This window comes from Vanellus vanellus (genome assembly GCF_965231255.1).
Source record: "Vanellus vanellus genome assembly, chromosome: 1".
Classification (NCBI taxonomy): Eukaryota; Metazoa; Chordata; class Aves; order Charadriiformes; family Charadriidae; genus Vanellus; species Vanellus vanellus.
In genome coordinates, this window is record NC_138905.1 from 138,428,426 (window position 1) to 138,445,553 (window position 17,128).

The window sequence follows — 17,128 nt, forward strand, 5'->3', positions numbered from 1 at the left end:
CATTACTTTTTCTTACATCAGGATCAAACCCATGGGGCTTTTCCTTTCTGCATTTGGTCATCGAGTGACCATGCTTTCCTTCTGCCTGACCCACACGATCTGTTGCGATGGGCAGGACGGTGCGATCATGTGTCAAAGTGCAGAGCCCGGGTGGTGCCTTCTTAAGTTGTTTTTACTGTACTGAAACTGCCACCGCTGCTGTGCTCTCAGCACCATGTGACAGGAATTATGTTGTGTTTTACAAATTCTGCCTGTTGTAAATTACCTTGTACACCTAAATGATACATAAGTAAGGCCTAATAATAGCAAGAGCAAAAGCTTCTCCAAAACACTTCTATGCATCATTCATAAGAGTAACAGAGCTCACTGTTCAGTTCTGCTCTTGATCTTGAAGATACTTCTTACCGGGTGTTTTTTACTAATCTGACTAACAGTGTAGGCACAGATGTACATGCTCATTAGGAACTCGTTGTACTTGGTGTATGCTCAATCTCATGTTCGTTAATTAACTCCACTGGTGCCCCTTGTCTCTTGCCCTCCAACCCTCACCCTGATGATGATTACACCCAGGACAATCCCACCAGAACTCATGGGCCACGGTGCAAACTGAGAGCTGCCAACCCGACTGCATTTACAGGTTTTGAGGGTGGGAGAAATCTCTGCAAAGTCATTTTAGTTTTTATTACACTGGTAGATTAGTTTTCTAATGCGTCTGTAAATGGGTATATGATTTACTAATCATTTATTAGCCACAGCTCTCTACCATGTTTATATGAAAGCCACAAATATACTTTAATGTGGTTACAAAATGCCTAAATGTAGCATTACCTAAATGAGCATCATTACCAAATGGTAGTTGTTTGTTTGGTTTTTTTTTAAGTTTATTTATTTATTCTTTATTTATTCTTCCCTTTTCATAGAATCACGGAATCATAGAATGGTTTGGGTTGGAAGGGACCTTCAAGATCATCTAGTTTCAATCCCCCTGCCGTGGGCAGGGACACCTCCCACTAGACCAGGTGGCTCAAAGCCCCATCCAGCCTGGCCTTGAACACCTCCAGGGATGGGGCATCTACAGCTTCTCTGGGCAACCTGTTCCAATGTCTCACCACCATCAGAGTAAAGAATTTCATGCTGACATCTAATCTAGATGTACCCTCTTTCAGTTTAAAACTGTTACCCCTTGTCCTATTGCTACACTCCACAATAAAGAGTCCCTCCCCATCTTTCCTGTTGGTCCCCTTTAAGTACTGGAAGGCTGCAATAAAGTCTCCCCAGAGCCTTCTCTACTCCAGGATGAACAACCCCAACTCTCACTCTGTCCCCATAGAAGAGGTGCTCCAGCCTTCTGATGATCTTCGTGGCCCTCCTCTGGACTTGCTCCAACATGTCCATGTTTATCTTATGCTGGGGACTCTAGAGCTGGATGCAGTACTCCAGGTGGGGTCCCACCAGAGCGTAATAGAGGGGCAGAATCACCTCCCTCGACCTGCTGGCCATGCTTCTTTTGATGCAGCCCAAGATACAGATGGTCTTCTGGGCTGCAAGTGCACATTGCCGGCTCATGTTGAGCTTCTCATCCACCAACACCCCCAAGTCCTTCTCCTCAGGGCTGCTCTCAATCCATTCTCCACCCAGCCTGTATTTGTGCTTGGTATTGCCCCAATCCAGGTGCAGAACCTTGCACTTGGCATTGCTGAACTTCATGAGGTTCTCACAGGCCCACCTCTCAAGCCTGTCCAGGTCCTTCTGGATGGCATCCATTCCCTCCAGTGTGTTGACCTCTCCATATAGCTTGGATTCATCGGAAAACCTGCTGAGGATGCACTCAATCCCACTGTCCATGTTGCCAACAATGTTAAATAGCACCAGTCCCAACACTGACCCCTGAGGAACTCTACTCGTCACTGGTCACCACTTGGACATCAAGCTGTTGACTGCAAGTCTTTGAGTGTGGCTATCCAGCCAACTCCTTATCCAACGAGTGGTCGATCTGTCAAATCCACGTCTCTCTAGTTTAGAGACCAGGATGTTGTGTGGGACAGTATCAAATGCTTTGCGCAAGTCCAGGTTGATGATGTCAGTTGCTCTTCCCTTATCCACCAATGGCTGTAGCCCTGTCATAGAAGGCCACCTAATTTGTCAGACACAATTTGCCCTTAGTGAAGCCATGTTGGCTGTCATCAATCACCTCCTTATTTTCTATGTGCCTTAGTATAGTTTCCAGGAGGATCTGCTCCATGATCTTGCCAGGCACAGAGGTGAGACTGACCGGCCTGTAGTTCCCTGGGTCATCCTTTTTTCCCCTTTTTAAAAATGGAAGTTATGTTATGTTTCCCCTTTTTCAGTTAGTGGGAACTTCACTGGACTGCCACGACTGCTCAGATATGATGGACAGTGGCTTAGCAACTTCATCTGCCAGTTCCTTCAGGACCTGTGGATGTATCTCATCAGATCCCATGGATTTGTTCACCTTCAGGTTCCCCTGATGGTCTCAAACCTGATCTTCTCCTACAGTGGGCAGTACTTCATTCTCCCAGTCCCCGCCTTTGCCTTCTGTGACTTGGGTGGTGTGGCTAAAGCATTTGTGGTGAAGACTGAGGCCAAAAAGTCATTGAATACCTCAGCCTTTTCCATATCCCAGGTGACCAGGTTTTCTGTTTTCTTCTGGAGAGGGCCCACACTTTCCCTAGTCTTCCTTTTATCACCAGGGTACCCGTAGAAGCTTTGCCTGTTACCCTTGGTGTCATTGGCCAGATTTAACTCTACCTGGGCTTTAGCTTTCCTAACCTGATCCCTGAATGCTTGGAAAATTTCTCTGTATTCCTCCCAGGCTAGCTGTCCTTGCTTCCACTCTCATTTTATATGACTGAATTTTCTTTTGCAGTTATTTAAAAATGAAACCATGGAAGTTTCCATGGGTTCAGTCCTTTGATTTGATGGGGTTGCAGGACTGCCCCATTGCTCTATGAAGGAAGACCAGTATCTATTTTCTACCCTGGTAGCTGGAAATGAATTAGATGACCCTGTGCAACTTTCCCTTCCATCACCCAATTTCCAGATTACTCTCTGGTGAAATCTGGAAATCAGAGATAACTGTTTATGATTCTTGATTTGTCCATGCAGCCTAGGAACCATTTTAAGCTTCTAGGTATTTCTTTATGAATGTCACTGGCAGAGCTGGTCTTCAGTGCTGCAGAACAGCTTGATAGTCACTTGGCAGGCAGCAGTTGTGAGGTGTTTTCTGCATCTGTTTCTCACCTGCCAACATCTACTTGATAAACCTTGGGCGTAAAAATAGTCTTTCAGTTTAACTGTGTATTGTGCACCATTGAGCTAGCCATGCTACCACATCCTTATGACAGAAAATGACTGAGCAAGATGGTGGAGCTGGTGTATCTTTTGCCGCTCTTGCATTTTAATTCTGAGGGTGAAAAACCCGCGTGAGTTGCACCCATCTCAACTCTTCCTTCCAGAGAAGCCGTTCATTGTGTTTCTTTTAGCAAGGACTGTGTTGCTGAGGAGGTAAGTGATGTCCCTCAGCTGTTCTGCTATGGGACTGAGCTGTTTTTTTTAGGTAGCTTCACCAAGCAACTGCTTGAACACCAAAGTATTATAAAAAATTAGTGCAACTGTCACCACTGCTGATGGTCTTGGCACAGAGGCTAAAAAAAGGTCTGGAAAAGGTCTGGAAGCTGAAGTTGCAGAGAAATGGTGAGTATGAAGGGTTAATTACATAGACAGGGCATGTGTCCAGGTTGGAGGCGAGGGGTCCAGTTTTTGCTTGACACTTTTTTGTCAGTTGCTGTTTTCACTCCTTTTCCTAGTTGATCTGGGGAACTTACTCTTTTGCTGTGCACTGTACTAAAAGTCAGCCAAGGACCAATCTGGGTCAGCAGAAAGGTTGTTAGGGCCTTACCCCCCCTCACTCCATCCCAGCTGGTGTGTTGTCCCATCTGGTGGCGTATGAGACAATTGCTGTGCTAGGCTGCAGGGTCCCTCCCCATTTGCAGCAGGGTTACGTTCATCCCACGTGCTTCCAGTTTGGCAGAGCAGATCCAATTCTTTCCTCACCATGGCAGAACATACCACTTGCAATGCTTAGGGTTTTTTTGCAAATCACCTGTGGTGAAAAAGCAAGGCTGCCCGTTTCCAAGAAAGTGAAGCTGACAAATAAAAATAGATAATCTGTCCCTCAGGTGAGCTTTCTTTGCAGTACAATGTGCTAGCTATTGGAGCCTTGTGGAGAAGAACAGTATGAATTGCATGGTCAGGGACTTAATAATTCTTAGAAATGAATCATTGCTGTCAGAGTTTCTATGGGAACGGAGAAATAAATGAATATTTAGTCTATTTTCAAATTAATTCTATATCAGGAGATCCAAAGGTTGTGCAATGGCTAGAAGTAGACAAAGAAATAAATCATTATATTATTTAGATTTCGCTAGTTACTGTTACTGGTTTTTTTTGAAAAGTATGTTTTATACAACTTAGTCACAAAACATTTGAGCTCAACAGAAGACAAACAGGACTTTTGGCTGTAAGTTCAGAACAATGAACTCATGAGGTTTATTTTTATATGGAAGTTCAACTTGGACACGTGCCATATAACACCAAAAGAAATGTTACCACTTAATGCCTTTTTTTTTTCCTCTCTTGAAATGATGAGGGCATCTGGATCCCATTTTAAATTGCAAACTAGGCTTTTTAGCTTTTTAAAACAATTTGCATAGCTTGAACTAATTAATGCTTTGGTTGATGTGTAGGCAGTAAAAGACAACATGACCCCGAGCATGAGAGAGGTGAAGGAGAATTGCATGCATTTTGGCATTTCTTTACTTTTGAGAGCTTGAATTGTGTACCCGAACATTTCAATGTGAGCAGGGCATGCGCACAGCGGATGTCATGAAGTAATACCAGGAGACCCCTAGGATAAGCTATTCATGTTTCCCAGTGTCACAAATAAATGTTCACAGAGCCTAAACGCACAGCCTAATGTTCTGTTACCTTGAGCAAAGCCAACAACCTCAACCAGATGTGTCTGTCCCTTGTGAATTAAGAGCCGTTCGCTGCAGTCCTTGAAGCATGTGCGAGATCCTGATGCCAGAGGCCTAATTTTTGGGATCTGCACTATTTCTGATGGTATTAGGCTGATGTCCCTCAGTTCCAGCTGGTTGGACCAGCATCAACCAATGTTCAGCCAATTTCCTCGCAGGTTTTGGAGTGATGGTTTCCTCCCTCCAATGAAACTCAAGTCTGCAAGCAAACCCCTGGTTATGTTCAAGAATGACACTTCCCCAGCCCCCCCAAAATGCGGTGTCTTATGGCTGAACTACCATCAAAACGGGTGCTGCAGGGAATCAGAACTCCTCAGTTGTACGAATTAATGGAAACCAGGAAGAACAAAGAATTTCTACTCAGGACAAATCCAGTTTGCCTGGAAATGAGAAAACCCGAACTATACCTTTCCAGACCCTCGTGTCAGATGCATATTCCTATAAGATATGGCTTGGATTAGGTTTTGCTCAGGCAACAGCACTTCGCAGCACTATGGTGGTGAGGATGGCTGGAGGAGGGATTGCCTGTCTAGAGCACAGTGCTACAGCCTAGTGAGATGCCTCTGCAGAGCTCTGCAGGCACTCAACTCTCGATGAAACATTTTGGTTTCATGATACAGCTTGTTCTGCCAAAAGCATTCTGACATTTTTATCGTGCTACCCTTCAACCTTCTGCAGCCTGCAGTTCTTCACAGACAGCTTGGCTACAATGAGGGCTTTTTTCAGAAGATGGCAAAATGCATATCCCGAATCCCAAGAACTGGGGAATGACTGTGGCTTGAAGAAAAGGTCGCTGGACTTTTAAAAACTTGGATAAAAACATCTTTGTCCCTTGTTCACAGAAATAGTTTTGAAGCATTTTTCTTTGAGGCTGATACTTGCCTGGCACCTGGGAAGGATGAGCCCCTGCAATGACACTGTGAGGGGGCAGAGGGGCTGGAGAGCAGCTCTGCAGGAAAGCCATGGGGTGGTGGTGGGCAGCTAGCCTGCCGTGTGCCCTAACAGCAAAGGCAGCCAGCATCTCCTGAGCTGTGTGATCAGGGGCACGGCCCAAAGATCAAGGGAAGGAATTGTCTCCCTCTGTGCGGTGCTTGTCAGACCACATCTAGATACTGAGTCCAGTTTTGGAAGCTGACACAGGAAAGATGTGGACAAACTGGAGGGAGTTCAGGGGAGGGCCCCCAAGGCAGTAGGGGCCAGAGCACTTGTCCCATGAGGGGAGACTGGGGGAGATGGGCTGGGTCAGCCTGGAGAAGGGGTGGCTTTAGGGCACCTAAAAGCCTCCAGCACTGATGAGGGGTCATGCAGAAGATGGAGCTGGGCTCCTCACAGTGGTGCAGGGTGGGAGGGCGAGAAGCAACGGGCACAAGTTGAAATGAGAGAGGTTCAGACTGAGTATAGAGAGAAACTTTCCCCATGAGGGAGGCAATGGAGCCGGTCACCCCGAGTGGCTGTGCCATTCTCCATCCTTGGAAGGTTTCAGGACCCAACTGGTCCAAGCCCTGAGCAGCCTGGTCTGACCCCAGCGCTGGCCCTGTTTTGGGCCAGGAGGTGGACTGGAGTCCTCCTGAGCTCCTTCCCAGCCTAATTTAGCCTATCATTCTCCGATCTTAATCAACTGAAAATGGGGTCCTGGTATAAACACACTTAACAAATGGCAGTGCTGCTGCTGCTGCCTACAGCAGCTGCGCTGAGCCCAAGATCAGGCTGCTCTTATTGCAGACATGATGGACAGCATGCAGCCAGCAAATGGTGGGGCACCTCCATTCTTCCTTAGTTGTTTTTTAAAGGTATTTGAAAAGCTTGTGAGGTCCGGGTGAGTCTTCCAAATAGAAACCTAAGCACACAGATTCATCTGTGTAAAAACCATATACGGTCTTAAACAACTGTGCTCAGGTCAACGCAGTGCTACATTATACTATATGCTATTTGATACAGATTAGATTTGTAAATTGAGAAATACTGTAGCGGCCCTTGCCAAGGCTGAGCAATCCAAGACATATTAAGTTTAAAGTATATTCAGATCTGAACACTGGAGCTGTATCTGCGGTCTTGCACACCATCCAGCTTTTCTTAGTATCTATCACTGTTACTGTTTGTTATGACAGCTACATTATTTGTGAGGTAATGGAACATTATAAAACAAAGCAGAGCTGTATAAAGTATCAAAATTCGCTTATTGTGAGTACTTTTGTCTTGGATTTCATTATTTTTTTGGTCATCCAGAATGTACATTTGTATACTATAGACATGATAAATCTCTATATTAATCTTTGTGACCTTCATTTGCCCTGGCTCATGCAATCTCAGTATTTCCATTGTAAAAAATAACAGAAGACTTGATGTAGAAAATTTAAGGCATTTACTGTGTTTATAAAAATCACTATGGGCCTGATCTTGTAATTCCTTTACTTGGTTAAATTTTCATTATTCATCTAAGGACTGACACTGAAGTGTAAGGTCACGTGTGAGGGGAAGTTTGTAACATTAGGTCCTGGTGAGATGTTAACATTAACAGCGATCATCCCTGTCTTCCATCAAGTTGAGGAAGTTGTGGAAATGAAACAAGAAGTTCCTGTGGAAATGATTGCATTGGCTGTGTCTGCTGGGGAAAGCTGGAGCATCACGCAGGGAAGCTGCAGGTGTGTTGGGGCCGGAGGGGGCCGAAAACAGCCCTATGCCCAGCCCAGAGGCTGAGGGCCAGGTGAGGGGAGCCTGCAGGAGCCTGGGCTCAGCTCCACTGAAACGAAGCCACAAAGCCATGCAGGGCACTGCGGGGGAAGATGTAGAGGAGAAAGAGACAGCTATGGGGATTGGTATGAATGCAACGGCATTTTTAAGAGCTATTCTTTACATTTAGCCCATAATGTCATGGCATCTGCTGGTTTATTATTCTTATTCTTATTCCATTTATTCCATTCTTATTATTATTCCTGTTGTTATTCCATTTATTTTGATACTAAAGACAAGCAGTAACCTAAAAGGGCAATTGCGAGGCCTGAGAGCTCTGCATTCCCTTCCAGAGTAGTCCCTTAACCCCTTAACCTCCCTCTTCTCATCATCAGCACCGTCCAGGAGTCAATGAAGGCTTTCATTGCCTCCTCGCTAGGTGTAATGGCTAATTAGGAATAGACTTTGGGTATGAGTGACCTGGCAGCCCCGGCCTGGCCCCAGGAAGGGATGCAATGGCAGCAGCTCTGGGACATCCAGCCAGGGCTGCGGGAGGGCAGTGGGCACTGGCAAGAGGAGGCAGTGTTGGGGGGATGCATGGGGGACCTGCCACCAGCTGGAAATCTCAACCTAGCCATTCCCACAAAATCTGAGGAAAATTCCTCATTCTCACTTGCTCTCATGGAAAATTAAACAAGTCTCATGTCCAGCCTAACCAATTTTTCTAGCCAAAACCATAAATAAACAAAACAGCTTTATTAAGAACAACTAGCTGCACCTTAGCTGTTGCTTATCTGTGAGAGGATGCAGTAAATCAGATTAATCTGAGGAAAGAGGAGGAGAGATTATGCTCTCTGCTGTTGTTTGTTTAGCTTAGATGAGTACTAGATACTGCTAGATGCCTTCAAGTTTCAGTTTTTAAATCTCTTGCCAAGGGGGTGGGAAGATGTACATGAGAGCCAGCACGACTGGCTATTTCATTTCACTTGCCCATCTTTTCCCCACTTCTGAGGTCTTGTTATCTCTAATAGAAGCACTTGTATGCACTGCCAGCGGTTCTGTATTTGTGGGGAAAAAAAAAAAGAAAAGAAAAGAAAAGAAAAGAAAAGAAAAGAAAAGAAAAGAAAAGAAAAGAAAAGAAAAGAAAAGAAAAGAAAAGAAAAGAAAAGAAAAGAAAAGAAAAGAAAAGAAAAGAAAAGAAAAGAAAAGAAAAGAAAAGAAAAGAAAAGAAAAGAAAAAAAAGACATTTTTGGCATGTGAGAATGGTTATGTGAACTCAAAGAAGACACAGAACTCTGCTGATTAATGTATTTGTATAATTAATAATTTTACAAACTGCCTCCGGAGATTCAAATTTAATAAGGCAGGTGTCTTTTCTCTTTTAGCTTCCTGTGCCGTAAGGACAAATTCTCATGAATTTTCTGGACTCTCCTGAATTGACTCTCCGGAATGAGATTAATTACTTTTTAAAAACTGCTCTCTGGGGGACCCAATTCTTTTTTTTTCTCGGCTGCTGACATATTTGTAACCTGTTGTTGATCCAAATGATTTCAGAATCTTTACTTCTTTTTTCTTGAAAACCTGCTGCCTCTCTAGGAGAGATTTGTAAGAAGCAATGGCTCAGAAGCCCTTATCTCTAACTTTCTGAGCTGCCCTCAAATTTAAGAGCAGACTGCTGTCAAGGAACAGTAATCTCTACACCAGCGGGGGATGCGGTGCCATAGGAGTGAGTCAGGGTATGGGATCTATGCGTCTGTATGCCACTTAATTCTTGGGGAGAGAAGGAGCATCAAAGATGACTTGAGGACTGCCAATCATCAGCAATTAGGAAGCACGTGCAGCACTTAGCCATTTATGCAGTGTGGGAGCCACCGCAGGAGGCTCACAGGGGTTTCCGATGGTTCAAGACCTTTCTTTGGCCTGTGCATATTTGATAAACGCTATAAAACCAGGTGGTGATGTGGCCTACTTCTTTGTTCAGGCCTCAGTGTCCCCATCAGGGGTTGCAGTAACCTATGTATGAATAGGTGTCTGGAATGGCGGTTCTGGTTCAGTTTTCTCTGAAAGGAGCCTGTTTTACATGTGCCAGGGACATCCTGCAGACTGGACCAATGCACAGTGAGTTGGGCCAGGTAGAGGATTTGCTTCAAATCACCTTACGGCTCTGGACCAGAGCAGCCTCCAGGCACAGCACATCTGCTGTGGAGAGACTAGCCCATGAGAGTTAGGAGGTCAGAATCTGAAACAGCGAATTAAGCTGTTGCTTAAAATGGAGTTCATTGCCATCTGTTTGCAAATACATTTTTCTTAAAGAAACTTAAAATCAGTTAAAAAAAAATATTTCCTGCTAATAGTATGTTTTTAAGTAGTCCTCAATTCAAAGCAATTCAGCACGCTTCAGACTTAGAGATGACTTGCAGCTCTTTCATGAACTGTATGATCTTCAAATCTCCAGAATGATGTTCACCAATATCCTCTCTCTCATTTTGCCCTGTGGTGGAGAGGATGCGTCAGCCGTCTTGTTCAGCATAGCAGTAAAGAGCCCTGCAAAGCTTTATTCGCTGTCTTTCAGTTGTTAGTTACTGGCTTCTAGCTCTGACAGACAGTAAGTTGCCACAAGCGTGGCAACGGCTCACACCTCCAAGTATGGAGGGGTGTGTGGCGCTAGCAGGCACCTCGTGAATGACCTGGGTTTGAGAACTCCTCATCCTGCAACTGAGTGGGCCACACCAGAGTAAAAGAACAAGACTGGTGCTATAATCTTGTGCTGAGGGCTTCCCACTTAATTAGTATAAAAATCTAGCTCATTTGTGATGTTCAGAAGTACCGAATTTCATGCATTTCCAGGAGAGACATGCTTTCACTCTGTTAGAAAGAAGACAGCTTTGTCTTTTCCTTGCACCAGCATGCAGAGAAGTTGTTTTGAAAAAGAAAATCTAATTAAAAACTGTTAACACAATCTTCGCAGCTGAGTCACGTTCCCAGGTACCTCACGTTCCTCATGTTGTGTCAAACAATAAACATCTGACTCAAGATTGAGGCTGTTGCTCCTGGGGCCAGGCACCCCAGTGCTAGGTGTTGTGCTATTCATTATCACAATGCTTGAGACCCTTTTCACGTCTAGCCCTGAGCCTTTCTTTCTCTGCAGATCCTTTTGCTTTTCTTTTCCAGTTTCTTAAAATATTTCCTCTGTCTTCCTGCTGATGAGATTCCTGGAACTGTGAGGATCCTGGCAAATTCATAGATGCAGTTTGTTATAACTTGAACTGCAGGTGTTCAGAAGCAAACCTGGAGAGAGGGCAGAGTTTGCCAGTAGCTCTGTTCAGAGCAGAGGAAGCCCATATTCCAGAATCTTGTCTGCAGAAGGAAAATGGAAATAAAAAGAAAAGCATTTTTATTATATAGCAGAATGAGCAGAACTCAATGTTAGTGCTACTACAAAGTTTACATAAAGCGTTGTGATCAGATGTGTAGCTGTACTTATATTATAATCGATCCAGAAGTTACCACCCTCTCATATGAAGATCTTTTAAACTCACCTGGTTACACTGGAGCTGATTAATTTTGCCAGCATGAGATTAACATACTGTATTAACTGCTAGCAATTTTGGTATGGGTTTTTTTTGCAATATGAATTTAACATAGTACAGTCACTAAAAATAACAGTGTAGTTACCTGATTGCTAGTCAGCTGGGTTGAAGTTCAACCTAAGGGCCAATAAATCATAGGGAGTTGTTCCACTTACTCAGATAGATTCTGGCTCAGGTAGTACAGCTTATATTGTTGATATTAAAATATCTTCCTTGTGTGTCACACAAGCCATCACAATTTTTATGTTGGGACAGACCACAGTTTCACAGTATTTCTGTGCAAGGCTCTATGGTTCAGTACCTAGCAAAATATTAATTGCCATTTTTTATAAATTTGACTTAAGGAAACATGAATTTAAAAATTAATATTGCACCATAAACCCCCTAATAGAATATAATCTTTGTCTTTGTTTCTGTGGCTTTCTCTTTTTCTAAAGAATAAAGATTGGAATTACTGAATTCCTTTACAAAAGGTTTTTTCCTACTAATCCAGTTTCCATGGGAGTATCATATTTAGGTGTAAAACAAAAGAGAGGCAATCCAGAATGGATTAGCAAACATAAATACTCCCAGAGACTGTGAGATCCCAGTTTGCTGAGGAGGGTGGACAAAGGCATGGTAATGCACAAATGCTCATCCCTTGTGCTAGAGACCTGATGCGCTGGAAAACTAATGGGATTGATGCAAAAGGGCAATGTGGAAAGAACTGGCCTAGTTCCTGCAACTGTAGTACGTGTTTGATGTGCAGTGACATTATCCTGGTGGAAATAAATTATTTAGGTTGGTCTGAGGGGGTCAGCAGAAAAATTCCTATGGCTAGACATGAATTGTGTTCCGACACTTCAAGTACCTTTTCTGTTTGTTTGGGTTTTTTTTCAATTCCTGTTCCGTTTTATCTGTGAAAGTGGTACTACACCAGATTACTCAGTGTTCAGTTGCTCCTAGATCTGGCTGATGGGTGACACTTTTGCACAAGGGGAGAGAACTGCTCATGTTTGATGGCAGGAAAGGGATGTCTGTTTTCTGTGAATAATAGCACAGTTATGATTAGATTGTTCTTTAGGTGCTGTCACAGCATGAGCTAGTCCTTTGAAAGATTTGCGTTAACCTTTCCCCATATATTAATGCAGTCTCTTTAGCCTCAACAGAGTCTGGTCTAGGGAACGAGAGTTTAGGAATCAATATCCGTATCTGTATAGTAGCTGTTGTAAATGTGTTTGGATTTGCAGTCATGGTATGTTTGTGGCATATATGTCTGAAAAAATGTTGGTTTATTTCACAAGTTATGTCGCTTACTTTTTCAATGTGTGCTTAGCATTTTTCTAAACCAGAAATATGAGGTCAATGTCCATAATGACTGTCAATAAGACTCATAATTTTCCTTATATTTGTAGAGGACATGTATTATACACGAGTGCTAACATCAAAATCTAGCTCTTTCCAAGTACTGACCAAAAAATAGATCTTTTATCACGCAGGAGCCCAGCCTAGAATATTTTGTTCTCATATTTGTATCTCTAAAAAGCTAAATCTGTGGTTACTAGGAGTACTTTCTGCGCAGTTCCTTCCTCCAGTACTTGTGTATTCCTCAAGTGTCCTTGAACCTCCACAGGAGTCTTTCTCAAAGGATGTTTGTTCTTCCCTGTCCACCCCAGGGCAGACCAACCTGCAGCTATGTAGGTTGCATATTAGATTTTAATTTCATTCAGTTCCAATATTTGTCATTCACTGCTTCAAGTAATTTTTTTATTTTTTTATTTTTTTTTCTGTACAAAAGCGTTTTAGATTGTTGGATAACATTTGGTTTAGAGCAGGACATGAGAGCAAGAGAGCAAAATGGCCATAAGCCTCTGTGAGACTTCAGCCAGCCAGGACTCTGGTGGATAGTAGAGACAAGATTTCTGGGATTTTCAGCCTGCTCTGATGTGCACAAAATTAATCAAATTTCATATTTCTGTCCTTGAAGGTTGGTTTAATGCATACCTGATGAAATTAGGCTATGGGCTCCACTAATTCTAGTTACCTTGCAGTTAGTTAGAGGTAGAATAAATTTACGATATTGATAAAGTTGAGCTTTTTGTTTAAGCCAATTGCTCCAGGGAAGCGAATGTTCTCTCCTCTTGAAGGAAATTGCTTCAATTTAAAGGCATTAAATGTTTAACCATTTGTCACTTGTCTCACTTGCAAATTCTGCTGATGGTTATGTTGTTTATCTAGACCGACTCTCTGAGAAATGGGAAGTGGTAAAAAATTCTCTTAAAGTTTTTCTGAAGACAAAAAAGAACTTGTGAACTGTCTTGTAAGATTTTTTTCCACCTGAGCTGAACTGCTAAACCTGATGTTTGACAGATAAATTAGTAAAAGAGGGCAGCTAGTTTCTGTCTGTTTGCAATTTGAATTTCTGTACAGTGGATGAAATTTTGCTCTCCTTTATGAAAACATACATTTGGAGAGCATAAATGAAGTCGTCTGAGTGTCTGCTGTAAAACTGGTGTGAGAGCAGATTGGATGATTTTCACAGGATTATTTGGCCCACGATAGAGAGTATAAAAGTGGAAACAACAATAACTTTGTATAGCTTTATCTCATCTAAGAGCATTGGAGAGAAGGGAAGCCAGGAACTGCTGACCCTACGTACAAGCAGCCGTCCTGACTCCTTTGTACTGAGTCCTGCCAGTTGCGTTGTAAATCGATACATAATAGAGATTACAAAATAATACAAATCACTGTAGCATTATGTATCAAGGGGCTTCTCTTTTGGATTTAATATGTAGGCCAGCTAAAGCAGTTGGCCAGTTTTCCCTTACCCCCTTTTGTTTGCTCATGTTAGGGCTGAGTATTGTAAGTAGCCATCCTGCTTTAATTATTGATGTGTCACACTTTGTTTTCAAATTTCTTCTTAAAGATCAGTTTTGAAAAATCACCGCTATTCCATGGGTATTCTAAGGGAGCTGTATTTTGGCCAGAGCAGTCAGTAGTTGTCTCACTGCTGAGAATGTGAATACTAAGGACCAGAGACAAACATCTTTTCTATGGAAAAGCCTGTCCTAAAGCCTCTTGAAATTAAAGGTCCCATTAATTTTCTTCCTCTTTAGGTCAGGTTCTGATAGATAACGTGGGCACTGGTCTCCAGAGACAGCAGGTGGGCTCTGGCACTGAGGAAGGATGAAATAAAGCCTGGTCATAGTGTTCGTGTCCCAGGCCAAAGCGCTGTAACACTCCCTGAGGGCAGAGCTTCCCTTCTCTCTCCTGCTGTGGCCACATCTCTGCACCCGGCATCACAACCTGCTGCCAGCTGCGACTGGACCTTGGCACGTAAATGAGTGGGGTTGTATGTTTTTTCCACCCCTGCTCTAAGGCAGCTACATGTGTGGGCATTGGGACTGCACAGACCGTTCCTGCCTTGCACCTGGCTGCTTTGGAGCACGGGTAGAGCAGACCCCGAGCTGTTTGTGCCTATCCCTGTAGACAGCATCTTCAATTTATTCTCTTTCCACCATTATGATGAAGCTTGACGTTCTCTGAAAAAAAGAGAAGGTTTAGTAAGGTCTCCTCTACTCCCTCCCTCCTTCTCTCACTTTAAATAGGTAAGTTCTTAGGGCAGACTCAGATAGATTGGGAGCCCTGGAACTGCTTACGCAAGTGGCTTCACTCCTTCACTTTCCCAAGGGAATAAACTGATAAAGGAATTTGTTTCAGTGTTTTATTGCATTGGTCATTCACATTAACAATGTGTCTTTCCTCTGCGTGAGACTAATGTTTCCCAGGGTGCTTTTTCTTGGTGTTCTTGGCAAAAATGTCCTCCCTCTGCTGCTGCCCAGGTTGTGGTCACACTGAGCTGTTGCATTCTTCTCTAGGAAATAGCTGTATCTGCATTGTGCATATGCAGTTTGCTAACACAGAATGGAAAGTGACAGGAAGAAGGAGACAGCATAAATGTAAGACTTAGTACCTGTCTTTACAATGGAAGTTTCCCAGCTGTAATGCAACGGGTACACAAGCATGTTGAAGCAGGACTAATTTTGTGACTGGATTAGAGTAAAAAGAAAACATGCAATGTGTATATTGTTCTAGTCCCAGCAGATAATTAGCAGACGTAAATGCTGGGACCGAAAATAGTCAAGTCAAGCTTGTTATTCCTTTCTATAACCACTTAATATGCTACCATTTCTTACTATACCTTCAAATTGAAAGGCAGCAATTTCGCTTCCAGCCATGCTCTATTTTGTTATGTGTTCTGAGATTCCTGGGGTATAACCACCTCTTTTCAGTTACGCACTGGTTGCTGTAGTTATGGCTGCTGCAGCTCTTGCTGCATGGTTTTGTTTGTCAGATGCCAGCTATTTGTTCCAATTCTACATAGTGTACTTTGCCTGCCTGCTGGTTTGGCCGCTAAACCCATATGCGTGTAGCAATTGGTTTGCTGAGGCTCCCTTCTAGCCTTGCTGCATTCCTCCTGAAAATTTGCGCTGTAACAGGAAAAAAAGCACAGAGGTAAGTATTTCTAGCAGGGAACAAGGAATGTTATTAAAGAGGAATAAAAAAGAGCATACCCCCGGAGAGTCAGTTGTTCTGAGAATCGTGCTTACCTTTGCCTTCTAGGTATGGATTTAGAAAATTATAGTCACTCTCATAAAGCACCTTTTTACAACATGGTTTCACCCAGTGATATGAGTTAGCATGGAACAACATTTAGTCACACACCGTGCTAAAGAAGGCACGGACAATTATTTATGTCTTAAAAAAATGCATGCTGTGAATTGTTGCAGTGTTTGGGAAAAACGTTCACTTCTGTCCAGGTTTATAAAACCCAGCTCATTGTGGTTCATCATACTGGTTTTCATTTTAAGTAATACAGCTTAAAAAGCTGAGGCAATGATCACCAAGAAAGCAATTTGACAGAAAGTTTCTAGCCTTGGGAGAATTTCTTAATGATTGGTATTTGCTGTATAATTAAGCATTTGGCACTAACCAGGTTTCATTTACAAAGCGGTTTCTTTGTACCTTCTCTAATGGTATTAAGAAGAAAACTTGCAGTTGTGAGATACTTTCTGCTCTATCAAGCAAGATAAAGCCAGAGCTATGCCCTTGTCTGTTTTCTGGTTTCTACATTTGAAGTGGTCTTTTTTTATCCGTTTTGAATACAAATGCATGTTGAATAGGCTGAGGAATGGGAAATCCATGTGAGTCTTCAGCAATCCTGTAAGTGCTGACATACTCTGAACTGGGTGTCTGTTCCCATGCCTGGAAGACTAAGATAGAGAAAGATCATTTTATTGCTCAAGTATTTTCCTTTTTCTGGCTTCTATTTTCCTGACTGAAATCAATATTTCAGGGCTAATGGATGAAGACGTCTGCTGTTGCTGCCTAAAATGCTGACCTTGGCAATCAATATATTTAGCTTGCAGCACTTGTGATGTCAATTACTATGATAATACTTCAGCACTTACTGCCTGCAAAATGTCTGGGTTGTTGGGTTAGAGTTCCCCTGCAACCCTATCTTTCCCACTTTCTCTCTTTTCGTACTCTGTAGCTGCTGGAGACTCCGAACCCTTGAGCCCAACTGTGTTAAGCAATTATTTTATTAGGACTGGATGAACAATGGGTTTTGGTTTATTTTCTAATTTGTTGATCATTTTGAAAATGCAGAGGGACAAGCAAGCTGTTCTGAATAATGCATTTCACTTCAACAGAAAATGCTTTGTTCTGATGTTTTAAAATCTTTTCAAGCAGATTTTGAAGATCTCTAACAGCAATGAAGTAAAGTTTGCCACAAAGTTATTACATACTGAAGAAACAGGGCACCTTTTT